The sequence below is a fragment of the Engystomops pustulosus genome, chromosome 1 (assembly GCF_040894005.1).
Source record: "Engystomops pustulosus chromosome 1, aEngPut4.maternal, whole genome shotgun sequence".
In the NCBI taxonomy this organism is placed as follows: domain Eukaryota; kingdom Metazoa; phylum Chordata; class Amphibia; order Anura; family Leptodactylidae; genus Engystomops; species Engystomops pustulosus.
Genome location: NC_092411.1, coordinates 224,727,800 through 224,739,924, shown reverse-complemented (window position 1 = coordinate 224,739,924; position 12,125 = coordinate 224,727,800). Strand labels below are relative to the sequence as shown.

Here is a 12,125-nt window from a genome sequence, read left to right as displayed (position 1 = left end):
CGGCCGTAACCTGGTGGCGGCTCTGCAACTCGGCAGACTGACACATGTGCCATGCCTGGCCCATGTGTTAAATCTGATAGTTCAGCGTTTCCTCAAGACATACCCCAATCTGTCTGATTTGCTCACGAAGGTGCGCCGCATCTGTGCGCATTTCAGGAAGTCCAGCCCAGATGCTGCCACTCTCAGGGCAGCGCAGCGCCGCCTCCAACTGCCCGCTCACTGACTGTTGTGCGACGTGCCCACGAGGTGGAATTCAACACTGACCATGTTATCCAGAGTTTACCAGCAGCGCAGAGCGATTGTAGACTGCCAGATGTCAACTTCCACCAGAACTGGTAGTCAGGTCAGTCAGCTTCCTCAAGTCTACAATGAGGAGTGGACGTGGATGTCTGATATCTGTCAGGTGCTGAGTAACTTTGAGGAGTCAACACAGATGGTCAGTGGCGATGCCGCCATCATCAGCCTCACCATCCCGCTGCTTGGCCTGTTGAAAAACTCTCTGGTCAGCATGAAGTCGGAAGCTTTGCGCTCGTCACAAGAGACAGGGGAAGAATATTCCCTTGTTGATAGCCAAAGCACCCTCAGGTCTGTTTCTCAGCGCATATCGGAGGAGGTGGAGGTGGAGGAGGATGAGGAGGAAGAGGAGGAGAATGTTGGTGAGACACAAGAGGGGACCATTGTTGAGTCCTTTACTGTTCAGCGTGTATGGGCAGAAGAAGAGGAGTTGGAGGAGTTGGAGGAGGAGGAAATGGACAGTCAGGCCAGTGAGGGGAGTGAATTCTTACGCGTTGGTACTCTGGCGCATATGGCAGATTTCATGCTAGGCTGCCTATCCCGTGACCCTCGCGTTCAAAGAATTTATTCCAGCACCGATTACTGGGTGTTCACTCTCCTGGACCCACGGTACAAGCAAAATCTTTCCACTCTCATCCCTGCAGAGGAAAGGAGTGTGAGAATGCATGAATACCAGCAGGCCCTGGTGCACAAGCTGAAACAGTATTTCCCTTCTGACAGCGCTAGCGGCAGAGTGCGTAGTTCTGCGGGACAAGTAGCGAGGGAGAGTAGGCGAGCAGGCAGCTTGTCCAGCACTGGCAAGGGTACGCTTTACAAGGCTTTTGCCAGCTTTATGTCACCCCAGCAAGACACTGTCACCTGTCCCCAGTCTCGGCAGAGTAGGGCTGATCTTTACAGAAAGATGGTGAGGGAGTACGTAGCTGACCATACCATCGTCCTAAATGATCACACAGCTCCCTACAACTACTGGGTTTCAAAGCTGGACATGTGGCACGAACTGGCGCTGTACGCCTTGGAGGTTCTTGCCTGCCCTGCCGCTAGCGTCTTGTCCGAGCGGGTTTTCAGTGCAGCTGGTGGCATCATCACCGATAAGCGTACACGCCTGTCGACTGACAGCGCTGACAGGCTGACGCTTATTAAAATGAATAAAGGCTGGATTTCTCAGAATTTCCAATCTCCACCAGGTGAAGGAAGCTCAACCTGAATAATTGATCCACTCCTCCTCCTCCTCATTTTCCTCCTTCTCCTCCTCTTTGTACAGTAAAGCAGAGGAAAATGGCTATTTTTTGACAGGGCCCACTGGCTCTTGCTATAGTACTTCATGCATTTAATTTTTCTGGAGGGCCACCTACCCGGTCCTCTGTTTGAAACAATTTTTGTGAGTGCCACATACAGGCACTCAATCTATTCCATTTTACTGCAGGGCCACCTACCTGCTCCTCTGGTTTGAAACATTTTTGGGACTGCCACATACAGGCACTCAATCTATTCCATTTTACTGGAGGGCCACCTACCTGCTCCTCTGGTTTGAAAAATTTTTGGGACTGCCACATACAGGCACTCAATCTATTCCATTTTACTGCAGGGCCACCTACCTGCTCCTCTGGTTTGAAACATTTTTGGGACTGCCACATACAGGCACTCAATCTATTCCATTTTACTGGAGGGCCACCTACCTGCTCCTCTGGTTTGAAAAATGTTTGGGACTGCCACATACAGGCACTATCCAAATTAAATTGTCTCCATAGCAGCCTCCACACGTTGTCTCCATTGCTACCTCCAAAAGTCGTCCATATAGCTGCCTCCATACATCGTCCCTTTATCAAACGAGGTGTGTCAGGCAGAAATTTGGGTTGTTTTCATGGATTCCACATCAAAGTTGTTAACTTTGTCGCCACCCTGCTGTGTTATCCACAAAATATACTGGCAAACTTTTACCATTTAGGGATATTATTTCAGCGCTTCTTGCGCATCTGTTTACATTCCCCTCACCCGGCATATCCTAAACTTATAAGAACGCTACTACACTTGATCTTATACAAAAGGTTCTTAGAAGTGCTGTTTGGGGAGTAGCCTAGAGACAGGGGCTTGAATTGGCGAAAGCTCGCCTGGCAGCGGAGCGCCAGCTCCATGCGCATCATGCGCTTCTTGCGCATCTGTTTACATTCCCCTCACCCGGCATATCCTAAACTTATAAGAACGCTACTACACTTGATCTTATACAAAAGGTTCTTAGAAGTGCTGTTTGGGGAGTAGCCTAGAGACAGGGGCTTGAATTGGCGAAAGCTCGCCTGGCAGCGGAGCGCCAGCTCCATGCGCATCATGCGCTTCTTGCGCATCTGTTTACATTCCCCTCACCCGGCATATCCTAAACTTATAAGAACGCTACTACACTTGATCTTATACAAAAGGTTCTTAGAAGTGCTGTTTGGGGAGTAGCCTAGAGACAGGGGCTTGAATTGGCGAAAGCTCGCCTGGCAGCGGAGCGCCAGCTCCATGCGCATCATGCGCTTCTTGCGCATCTGTTTACATTCCCCTCACCCGCCATATCCCAAACTTATAAGAACGCTACTACACTTAACTTGGTGCAGGCTGGGACCGAGTCTGACCCTGGGGCTGGTCATATACTGCCGACGCAGAGAATTGCGGGGCCTACCTCGGTCCAGGTCTCAAAGGCCTACTATACCTCCTCCCACCCCTCCTCCACCTCCTCCTCCTCCGAATTACCATCCGTGGGCATGGCGCCATCAGTCGGTAGCTCTAGGCACAGCAGCAGTGCCGTCGCTAAGCGACAGCAGGCGGTGCTGAAACTGCTGAGCCTAGGCGATAAAAGGCACACCGCCCAAGAGCTATTACAGGGCATTCCACATCAAAGTTGTTAACTTTGTCGCCACCCTGCTGTGTAATCCACAAAATATACTTGCAAACTTTTACCATTTAGGGATATTATTTCAGCGCTTCTTGCGCATCTGTTTACATTCCCCTCACCCGCCATATCCTAAACTTATAAGAACGCTACTACACTTGATCTTATACAAAAGGTTCTTAGAAGTGCTGTTTGGGGAGTAGCCTAGAGACAGGGGCTTGGATTGGCAAAAGCTCGCCTGGCTGCAGAGCGCCAGCTCCATCCCAAGATCCAACTAACATAGTTGCAGCACCTTTAATCTACTACTAGTTCACTGCCTCCATAATAATAATAATAATAATCTTTATTTATATAGCGTCATCATATTCTGTAGCGCTTTACAAATCATAGGAAACAAATACAAATGTAATGTAACAGAGCACAACATTTGTATGGAACAACAGGAGTGAGGTCCCTGCTCGCCAGAGCTTACGGTTTATGAAGATGATGGGGTAACACGAGGTAAAAGAATATTTAATGGTCAAGCCATTCTTCTTAGGGAATAGAAAAAAATATAATAAATGGAATTGCTGTCGCTTGAACCACTCAGCCGTCATCTTATATACCAGGTCCAGGGTGAATGGGACTGCAGAGAAGTCTGGTGCCTGTTGGTTGCTGGATAACAGATGGGAGGACGACACAGGACGGGTTAGTAGAAGAGTTAAAACTTCATGCAGTTAATGAGTGTTATAGGCTTGCCTAAAGAAATGGGTTTTAAGAGCACGTTTGAAACTTTGGAGGTTAGGTATTAGTCTGATAGTCCAGGGCAGAGCATTCCATAGAATTGGTGCAGCTCTAGAGAAGTCTTGGAGACGCGAGTGGGAGGTCCGCACTAGGGTAGAGGTTAATCTAAGATCACTGGCGGATCTAAGAGCACGGGTTGGGCGATAGACTGAGATAAGAGAGGAGAGGTAGGGGGGTGCAGCATTATACAGAGCTTTATGGATGAGGGTTATTATTATTTTAAACTGTATTCGAAAGGAGACTGGCAGCCAGTGCAGCGACTGGCATGAACTGTAAGCATACATGGTCCCCTTATCAAACGAGCTGTGTCAGGCAGAATTTTGGGTTGTTTTCATGGCTTCCATGTTAACTTTGTCGCCACCCTGCTGTGTAATCCACAAAATATACTGGCAAACTTTTATCATGTACCGATATTATTTGAGCGCTTCTTGCTCACCTCCTTTGGTTCCTCTCTGACACCCATTGGTTTGAAGCCTGAGTCCAATTAGGGTATGTCGCCATGCCACTCTCTAGCCTGCTGCCGCTGCCTCTGCCTCTGCATGCCGTCCCCTATAGTGTCAGGGTCAATTATTGGATGTTTTACATGCTATCTAGCTTCATTCTGTCACTCTGTCATGGCCATGCTGTTGCCCATAATTTCGGCATAATGGTGCGATTAAGCAGCCTCAGAGGCATCCATGCATGCTGCCCCTGCTGTTTCCTGTCCATTTCCGTGGTGTTTCCATCCTTTTCTGAGGTTCCCAGGTGTTTGGCCAAGCTTCCCTGTGCAGAGCCTTGGTCCCCTTGAAAAATGCTCGAGTCTCCCATTGACTTCAATGGGGTTCGTTATTCGAGACGAGCACTCGAGCATCGGGAAAAGTTCGTCTCGAATAACGAGTACCCGAGCATTTTAGTGTTCGCTCATCTCTATTTATGATCCTTCAAATAGTGAATGATGTATTGTGTATAAGATTTGAAAAAGAACATGTTTGGAACAAGGGGGCACTCGGAGTTGAACCAAGGACCTCTTGATTTGCAGTCAAATGCTCTACCACTGAGCTATACCCCCAATGCACATTAAGGAATTTTTGTCCAAAATCTTTTAAATTATAGACAAATGCACATTTTCATGTTCTCTTGTTTGAAAACATGGATTTGAGTTACATCAATTGAAAGATTATTACTCAGACACATTATTCCAAAAAAATTCAAACTTACATGTTAGAGGACTAATAATTGATGTAAACAAGTATAATAACTAAATTAAAAACACCTTCAATATTTCAAGTAACTGGACATGTCAAGCAATGTAATTTCGTAATTTTATGTTCCTTGAAATAGTGAATGATGTATTGTGTATAAGACTTGAAAAAGAACATGTTTGGAACAAGGGGGCACTCGGAGTTGAACCAAGGAACTCTTGATCTGCAGTCAAATGCTCTACCACTGAGCTATACCCCCAATGTACATTAAAGAATTTTTGTCCAAAATCTTTTAAATTATAGACAAATGCACATTTTCATGTTCTCTTGTTTGAAAACATGGATTTGAGTTACATCAATTGAAAGATTATTTCTCAGACACAATATTCAAAAAAATTTCAAACTTACATGTTACAGGACTGAGAATTGATGTAAACAAGTATAATAACTAATTTAAAAACACCTTCAATATTTCAAGTAACTGGACATGTCAAGCAATGTAATTTCGTAATTTTATGATCCTTCAAATAGTGAATGATGTATTGTGTGTAAGACTTGAAAATGAAGATGTATGGTACAAGGGGGCACTCGGAGTTGAACCAAGGACCTCTTGATCGGCAGTCAAATGCTCTACCACTGAGCTGTACCCCCAATGTACGTCAAAGAATTTTTGTCCAAAAAACTTTAAATTATAGACAAATGCACATTTTCATGTTCTCTTGTTTGAAAACATGGATTTGAGTTACATCAATTGAAAGATTATTTCTCAGACACAATATTCAAAAAAAATTCAAACTTACATGTTAGAGGACTGAGAATTGATGTAAACAAGTATAATGACTAATTTAAAAACACCTTCAATATTTCAAGTAACTGGACATGTCAAGCAATGTAATTTCGTAATTTTATGATCCTTCAAATAGTGAATGATGTATTGTGTGTAAGACTTGAAAATGAAAATGTATGGTACAAGCGGGCACTCGGAATTGAACCAAGGACCTCTTGATCTGCAGTCAAATGCTCTACCACTGAGCTATACCCCCAGTGTACATTAAAGAATTTTTGTCCAAAATCTTTTAAATTATAGACAAATGCACATTTTCATGTTCTCTTGTTTGAAAACATGGATTTGAGTTACATCTATTGAAAGATTATTTCTCAGACACAATATTCAAAAAAAATTCAAACTTACATGTTAGAGGACTGAGAATTGATGTAAACAAGTATTATAACTAATTTAAAAACACCTTCAATATTTCAAGAAACTGGACATGTCAAGCAATGTAATTTCGTAATTTTATGATCCTTCAAATAGTGAATGATGTATTGTGTATAAGACTTGAAAAAGAACATGTTTGGAACAAGGTGGCACTCGGAGTTGAACCAAGGACCTCTTGATCTGCAGTCAAATGCTCTACCACTGAGCTATACCCCCAACGTACGTCAAAGAATTTTTGTCCAAAAAACTTTAAATTATAGACAAATGCACATTTCCATGTTCTCTTGTTTGAAAACATGGATTTGAGTTACATCAATTGAAAGATTATTTCTCAGACACAATATTCCAAAAAAATTCAAACTTACATGTTAGAGGACTGAGAACTGATGTAAACAAGTATAATAACTAATTTAAAAACACCTTCTATATTTCAAGTAACTTGGTTCGGAGTTGAACCAAGGACCTCTTAATCTGCAGTCAAATGCTCTACCACTGAGTTATACCCCCAATGTACGTCAAAGAATTTTTGTCCAAAATCTTTTAAATTATAGACAAATGCACATTTTCATGTTCTCTTGTTTGAAAACATGGATTTGAGTTACATCAATTGAAAGATTATTTCTCAGACACAATATTCCAAAAAAATTCAAACTTACATGTTAGAGGACTGAGAACTGATGTAAACAAGTATAATAACTAATTTAAAAACACCTTCAATATTTCAAGTAACTGGACATGTCAAGCAATGTAATTTCGTAATTTTATGATCCTTCAAATAGTGAATGATGTATTGTGTATAAGAATTGAAAATGAAGATGTATGGTACAAGGGGGCACTAGGAGTTGAACCAAGGACCTCTTGATCTGCAGTCAAATGCTCTACCACTGAGCTATACCCCCAATGTACGTCAAATAATTTTTGTCCAAAATCTTTTAAATTATAGACAAATGCACATTTTCATGTTCTCTTGTTTGAAAACATGGATTTGAGTTACATCAATTGAAAGATTATTTCTCAGACACAATATTCAAAAAAAATTCAAACTTACATGTTAGAGGACTGAGAACTGATGTAAACAAGTATAATAACTAATTTAAAAACACCTTCAATATTTCAAGTAACTGGACATGTCAAGCAATGTAATTTTGTAATTTTATGATCCTTCAAATAGTGAATGATGTATTGTGTATAAGAATTGAAAGTGAAGATGTATGGTACAAGGGGGCACTCGGAGTTGAACCAAGGACCTCTTGATCTGCAGTCAAATGCTCTACCACTGAGCTATACCCCCAATGTACGTCAAATAATTTTTGTCCAAAATCTTTTAAATTATAGACAAATGCACATTTTCATGTTCTCTTGTTTGAAAACATGGATTTGAGTTACATCAATTGAAAGATTATTTCTCAGACACAATATTCAAAAAAAATTTAAACTTACATGTTAGAGGACTGAGAATTCAATATTTCAAGTAACTGGACATGTCAAGCAATGTAATTTCGTAATTTTATGATCCTTCAAATAGTGAATGATGTATTGTGTATAAGACTTGAAAAAGAACATGTTTGGAACAAGGGGGCACTCGGAGTTGAACCAAGGACCTCTTGATCTGCAGTCAAATGCTCTACCACTGAGCTATACCCCCAATGTACGTCAAAGAATTTTTGTCCAAAATCTTTTAAATTATAGACAAATGCACATTTTCATGTTCTCTTGTTTGAAAACATGGATTTGAGTTACATCAATTGAAAGATTATTACTCAGACACATTATTCCAAAAAAATTCAAACTTACATGTTAGAGGACTAATAATTGATGTAAACAAGTATAATAACTAAATTAAAAACACCTTCAATATTTCAAGTAACTGGACATGTCAAGCAATGTAATTTCGTAATTTTATGATCCTTCAAATAGTGAATGATGTATTGTGTGTAAGACTTGAAAATGAAGATGTATGGTACAAGGGGGCACTCGGAGTTGAACCAAGGACCTCTTGATCTGCAGTCAAATGCTCTACCACTGAGCTATACCCCCAATGTACGTCAAATAATTTTTGTCCAAAATCTTTTAAATTATAGACAAATGCACATTTTCATGTTCTCTTGTTTGAAAACATGGATTTGAGTTACATCAATTGAAAGATTATTTCTCAGACACAATATTCAAAAAAATTTCAAACTTACATGTTACAGGACTGAGAATTGATGTAAACAAGTATAATAACTAATTTAAAAACACCTTCAATATTTCAAGTAACTGGACATGTCAAGCAATGTAATTTCGTAATTTTATGATCCTTCAAATAGTGAATGATGTATTGTGTGTAAGACTTGAAAATGAAGATGTATGGTACAAGGGGGCACTCAGAGTTGAACCAAGGACCTCTTGATCTGCAGTCAAATGCTCTACCACTGAGCTATACCCCCAATGTACATTAAAGAATTTTTGTCCAAAATCTTTTAAATTATAGACAAATGCACATTTTCATGTTCTCTTGTTTGAAAACATGGATTTGAGTTACATCAATTGAAAGATTATTTCTCAGACACAATATTCAAAAAAAATTCAAACTTACATGTTAGAGGACTGAGAACTGATGTAAACAAGTATAATAACTAATTTAAAAACACCTTCAATATTTCAAGTAACTGGACATGTCAAGCAATGTAATTTCGTAATTTTATGATCCTTCAAATAGTGAATGATGTATTGTGTATAAGACTTGAAAAAGAACATGTTTGGAACAAGGGGGCACTCGGAGTTGAACCAAGGACCTCTTGATCTGCAGTCAAATGCTCTACCACTGAGCTATACCCCCAATGTACATTAAAGAATTTTTGTCCAAAATCTTTTAAATTATAGACAAATGCACATTTTCATGTTCTCTTGTTTGAAAACATGGATTTGAGTTACATCAATTGAAAGATTATTTCTCAGACACAATATTCAAAAAAATTTCAAACTTACATGTTACAGGACTGAGAATTGATGTAAACAAGTATAATAACTAATTTAAAAACACCTTCAATATTTCAAGTAACTGGACATGTCAAGCAATGTAATTTCGTAATTTTATGATCCTTCAAATAGTGAATGATGTATTGTGTGTAAGACTTGAAAATGAAGATGTATGGTACAAGGGGGCACTCAGAGTTGAACCAAGGACCTCTTGATCTGCAGTCAAATGCTCTACCACTGAGCTATACCCCCAATATACATTAAAGCATTTTTGTCCAAAATCTTTTAAATTATAGACAAATGCACATTTTCATGTTCTCTTGTTTGAAAACATGGATTTGAGTTACATCAATTGAAAGATTATTTCTCAGACAAAATATTCCAAAAAAATTCAAACTTACATGTTAGAGGACTGAGAACTGATGTAAACAAGTATAATAACTAATTTAAAAACACCTTCAATATTTCAAGTAACTGGACATGTCAAGCAATGTAATTTCGTAATTTTATGATCCTTCAAATAGTGAATGATGTATTGTGTGTAAGACTCGAAAATGAAGATGTATGGTACAAGGGGGCACTCGGAGTTGAACCAAGGACCTCTTGATCTGCAGTCAAATGCTCTACCACTGAGCTATACCCCCAATGTACATTAAAGAATTTTTGTCCAAAATCTTTTAAATTATAGACAAATGCACATTTTCATGTTCTCTTGTTTGGAAACATGGATTTGAGTTACATCAATTGAAAGATTATTTCTCAGACACAATATTCCAAAGAAATTCAAACTTACATGTTAGAGGACTAAGAATTGCTGTAAACAAGTATAATAACTAAATTAAAAACACCTTCTATATTTCAAATTACTGGACATGTCAAGCAATGTAATTTCGTAATTTTATGATCCTTCAAATAGTGAATGATATATTGTGTATAAGACTTGAAAAAGAACATGTTTGGAACAAGGGGGCACTCGGAGTTGAACCAAGGACCTCTTGATCTGCAGTCAAATGCTCTACCACTGAGCTATACCCCCCATGTACAATAAAGAATTTTTGTCCAAAATCTTTTAAATTATAGACAAATGCACATTTTCATGTTCTCTTGTTTGAAAACATGGATTTGAGTTACATCAATTGAAAGATTATTTCTCAGACACAATATTCAAAAAAAATTCAAACTTACATGTTAGAGGACTGAGAATTGATGTAAACAAGTATTATAACTAATTTAAAAACACCTTCAATATTTCAAGTAACTGGACATGTCAAGCAATGTAATTTCGTAATTTTATGATCCTTCAAATAGTGAATGATGTATTGTGTATAAGACTTGAAAAAGAACATGTTTGGAACAAGGGGGCACTCGGAGTTGAACCAAGGACCTCTTGATCTGCAGTCAAATGCTCTACCACTGAGCTATACCCCCAATGTACGTCAAAGAATTTTTGTCCAAAAAACTTTAAATTATAGACAAATGCACATTTTCATGTTCTCTTGTTTGAAAACATGGATTTGAGTTACATCAATTGAAAGATTATTTTTCAGACACAATATTCCAAAAAAATTCAAACTTACATGTTAGAGGACTGAGAACTGATGTAAACAAGTATAATAACTAATTTAAAAACACCTTCAATATTTCAAGTAACTGGACATGTCAAGCAATGTAATTTCGTAATTTTATGATCCTTCAAATAGTGAATGATGTATTGTGTATAAGAATTGAAAATGAAGATGTATGGTACAAGGGGGCACTTGGAGTTGAACCAAGGACCTCTTGATCTGCAGTCAAATGCTCTACCACTGAGCTATACCCCCAATGTACGTCAAATAATTTTTGTCCAAAATCTTTTAAATTATAGACAAATTCACATTTTCATGTTCACTTGTTTGAAAACATGGATTTGAGTTACATCAATTGAAAGATTATTTCTCAGACACAATATTCAAAAAAAATTCAAACTTACATGTTAGAGGACTGAGAATTGATGTAAACAAGTATAATGACTAATTTAAAAACACCTTCAATATTTCAAGTAACTGGACATGTCAAGCAATGTAATTTTGTAATTTTATGATCCTTCAAATAGTGAATGATGTATTGTGTATAAGACTTGAAAAAGAACATGTTTGGAACAAGGGGGCACTCGGAGTTAAACCAAGGACCTCTTGATCTGCAGTCAAATGCTCTACCACTGAGCTATACCCCCAATGTACGTCAAAGAATTTTTGTCCAAAAAACTTTAAATTATAGACAAATGCACATTTTCATGTTCTCTTGTTTGAAAACATGGATTTGAGTTACATCAATTGAAAGATTATTTCTCAGACACAATATTCCAAAAAAATTCAAACTTACATGTTAGAGGACTGAGAACTGATGTAAACAAGTATAATAACTAATTTAAAAACACCTTCAATATTTCAAGTAACTGGACATGTGAAGCAATGTAATTTCGTAATTTTATGATCCTTCAAATAGTGAATGATGTATTGTGTATAAGACTTGAAAAAGAACATGTTTGGAACAAGGGGGCACTCGGAGTTGAACCAAGGACCTCTTGATCTGCAGTCAAATGCTCTACCACTGAGCTATACCCCCAATGTACGTCAAAGAATTTTTGTCCAAAAAACTTTAAATTATAGACAAATGCACATTTTCATGTTCTCTTGTTTGAAAACATGGATTTGAGTTACATCAATTGAAAGATTATTTCTCAGACACAATATTCAAAAAAAATTCTAACTTACATGTTAGAGGACTGAGAATTGATGTAAACAAGTATAATGACTAATTTAAAAACACCTTCAATATTTCA

At 38.6% G+C, this 12,125-nt stretch overlaps 11 non-coding genes across 11 annotated transcripts; all 11 read right to left on the bottom strand.

The window, feature by feature from the left end:
• Positions 1–4,919: 4,919 nt before the first annotated feature.
• Positions 4,920–4,991, bottom strand: TRNAC-GCA (transfer RNA cysteine (anticodon GCA)). Its single transcript has one exon. It is a non-coding gene; the product is annotated as a tRNA-Cys (tRNA).
• A 712-nt stretch (positions 4,992–5,703) lies between these two features.
• Positions 5,704–5,775, bottom strand: TRNAG-GCC (transfer RNA glycine (anticodon GCC)). The gene has a single exon. It is a non-coding gene; the product is annotated as a tRNA-Gly (tRNA).
• A 1,787-nt stretch (positions 5,776–7,562) lies between these two features.
• Positions 7,563–7,634, bottom strand: TRNAC-GCA (transfer RNA cysteine (anticodon GCA)). The gene has a single exon. It is a non-coding gene; the product is annotated as a tRNA-Cys (tRNA).
• Positions 7,635–7,916: 282 nt separating this feature from the next.
• Positions 7,917–7,988, bottom strand: TRNAC-GCA (transfer RNA cysteine (anticodon GCA)). The gene has a single exon. It is a non-coding gene; the product is annotated as a tRNA-Cys (tRNA).
• A 320-nt stretch (positions 7,989–8,308) lies between these two features.
• On the bottom strand, positions 8,309–8,380 carry TRNAC-GCA (transfer RNA cysteine (anticodon GCA)). Its single transcript has one exon. It is a non-coding gene; the product is annotated as a tRNA-Cys (tRNA).
• A 712-nt stretch (positions 8,381–9,092) lies between these two features.
• Positions 9,093–9,164, bottom strand: TRNAC-GCA (transfer RNA cysteine (anticodon GCA)). The gene has a single exon. It is a non-coding gene; the product is annotated as a tRNA-Cys (tRNA).
• A 712-nt stretch (positions 9,165–9,876) lies between these two features.
• TRNAC-GCA (transfer RNA cysteine (anticodon GCA)) lies at positions 9,877–9,948 on the bottom strand. Its single transcript has one exon. It is a non-coding gene; the product is annotated as a tRNA-Cys (tRNA).
• Positions 9,949–10,268: 320 nt separating this feature from the next.
• Positions 10,269–10,340, bottom strand: TRNAC-GCA (transfer RNA cysteine (anticodon GCA)). Its single transcript has one exon. It is a non-coding gene; the product is annotated as a tRNA-Cys (tRNA).
• Positions 10,341–10,660: 320 nt separating this feature from the next.
• TRNAC-GCA (transfer RNA cysteine (anticodon GCA)) lies at positions 10,661–10,732 on the bottom strand. Its single transcript has one exon. It is a non-coding gene; the product is annotated as a tRNA-Cys (tRNA).
• A 320-nt stretch (positions 10,733–11,052) lies between these two features.
• Positions 11,053–11,124, bottom strand: TRNAC-GCA (transfer RNA cysteine (anticodon GCA)). Its single transcript has one exon. It is a non-coding gene; the product is annotated as a tRNA-Cys (tRNA).
• A 712-nt stretch (positions 11,125–11,836) lies between these two features.
• TRNAC-GCA (transfer RNA cysteine (anticodon GCA)) lies at positions 11,837–11,908 on the bottom strand. The gene has a single exon. It is a non-coding gene; the product is annotated as a tRNA-Cys (tRNA).
• Between the last annotated feature and the right edge of the window lie 217 nt (positions 11,909–12,125).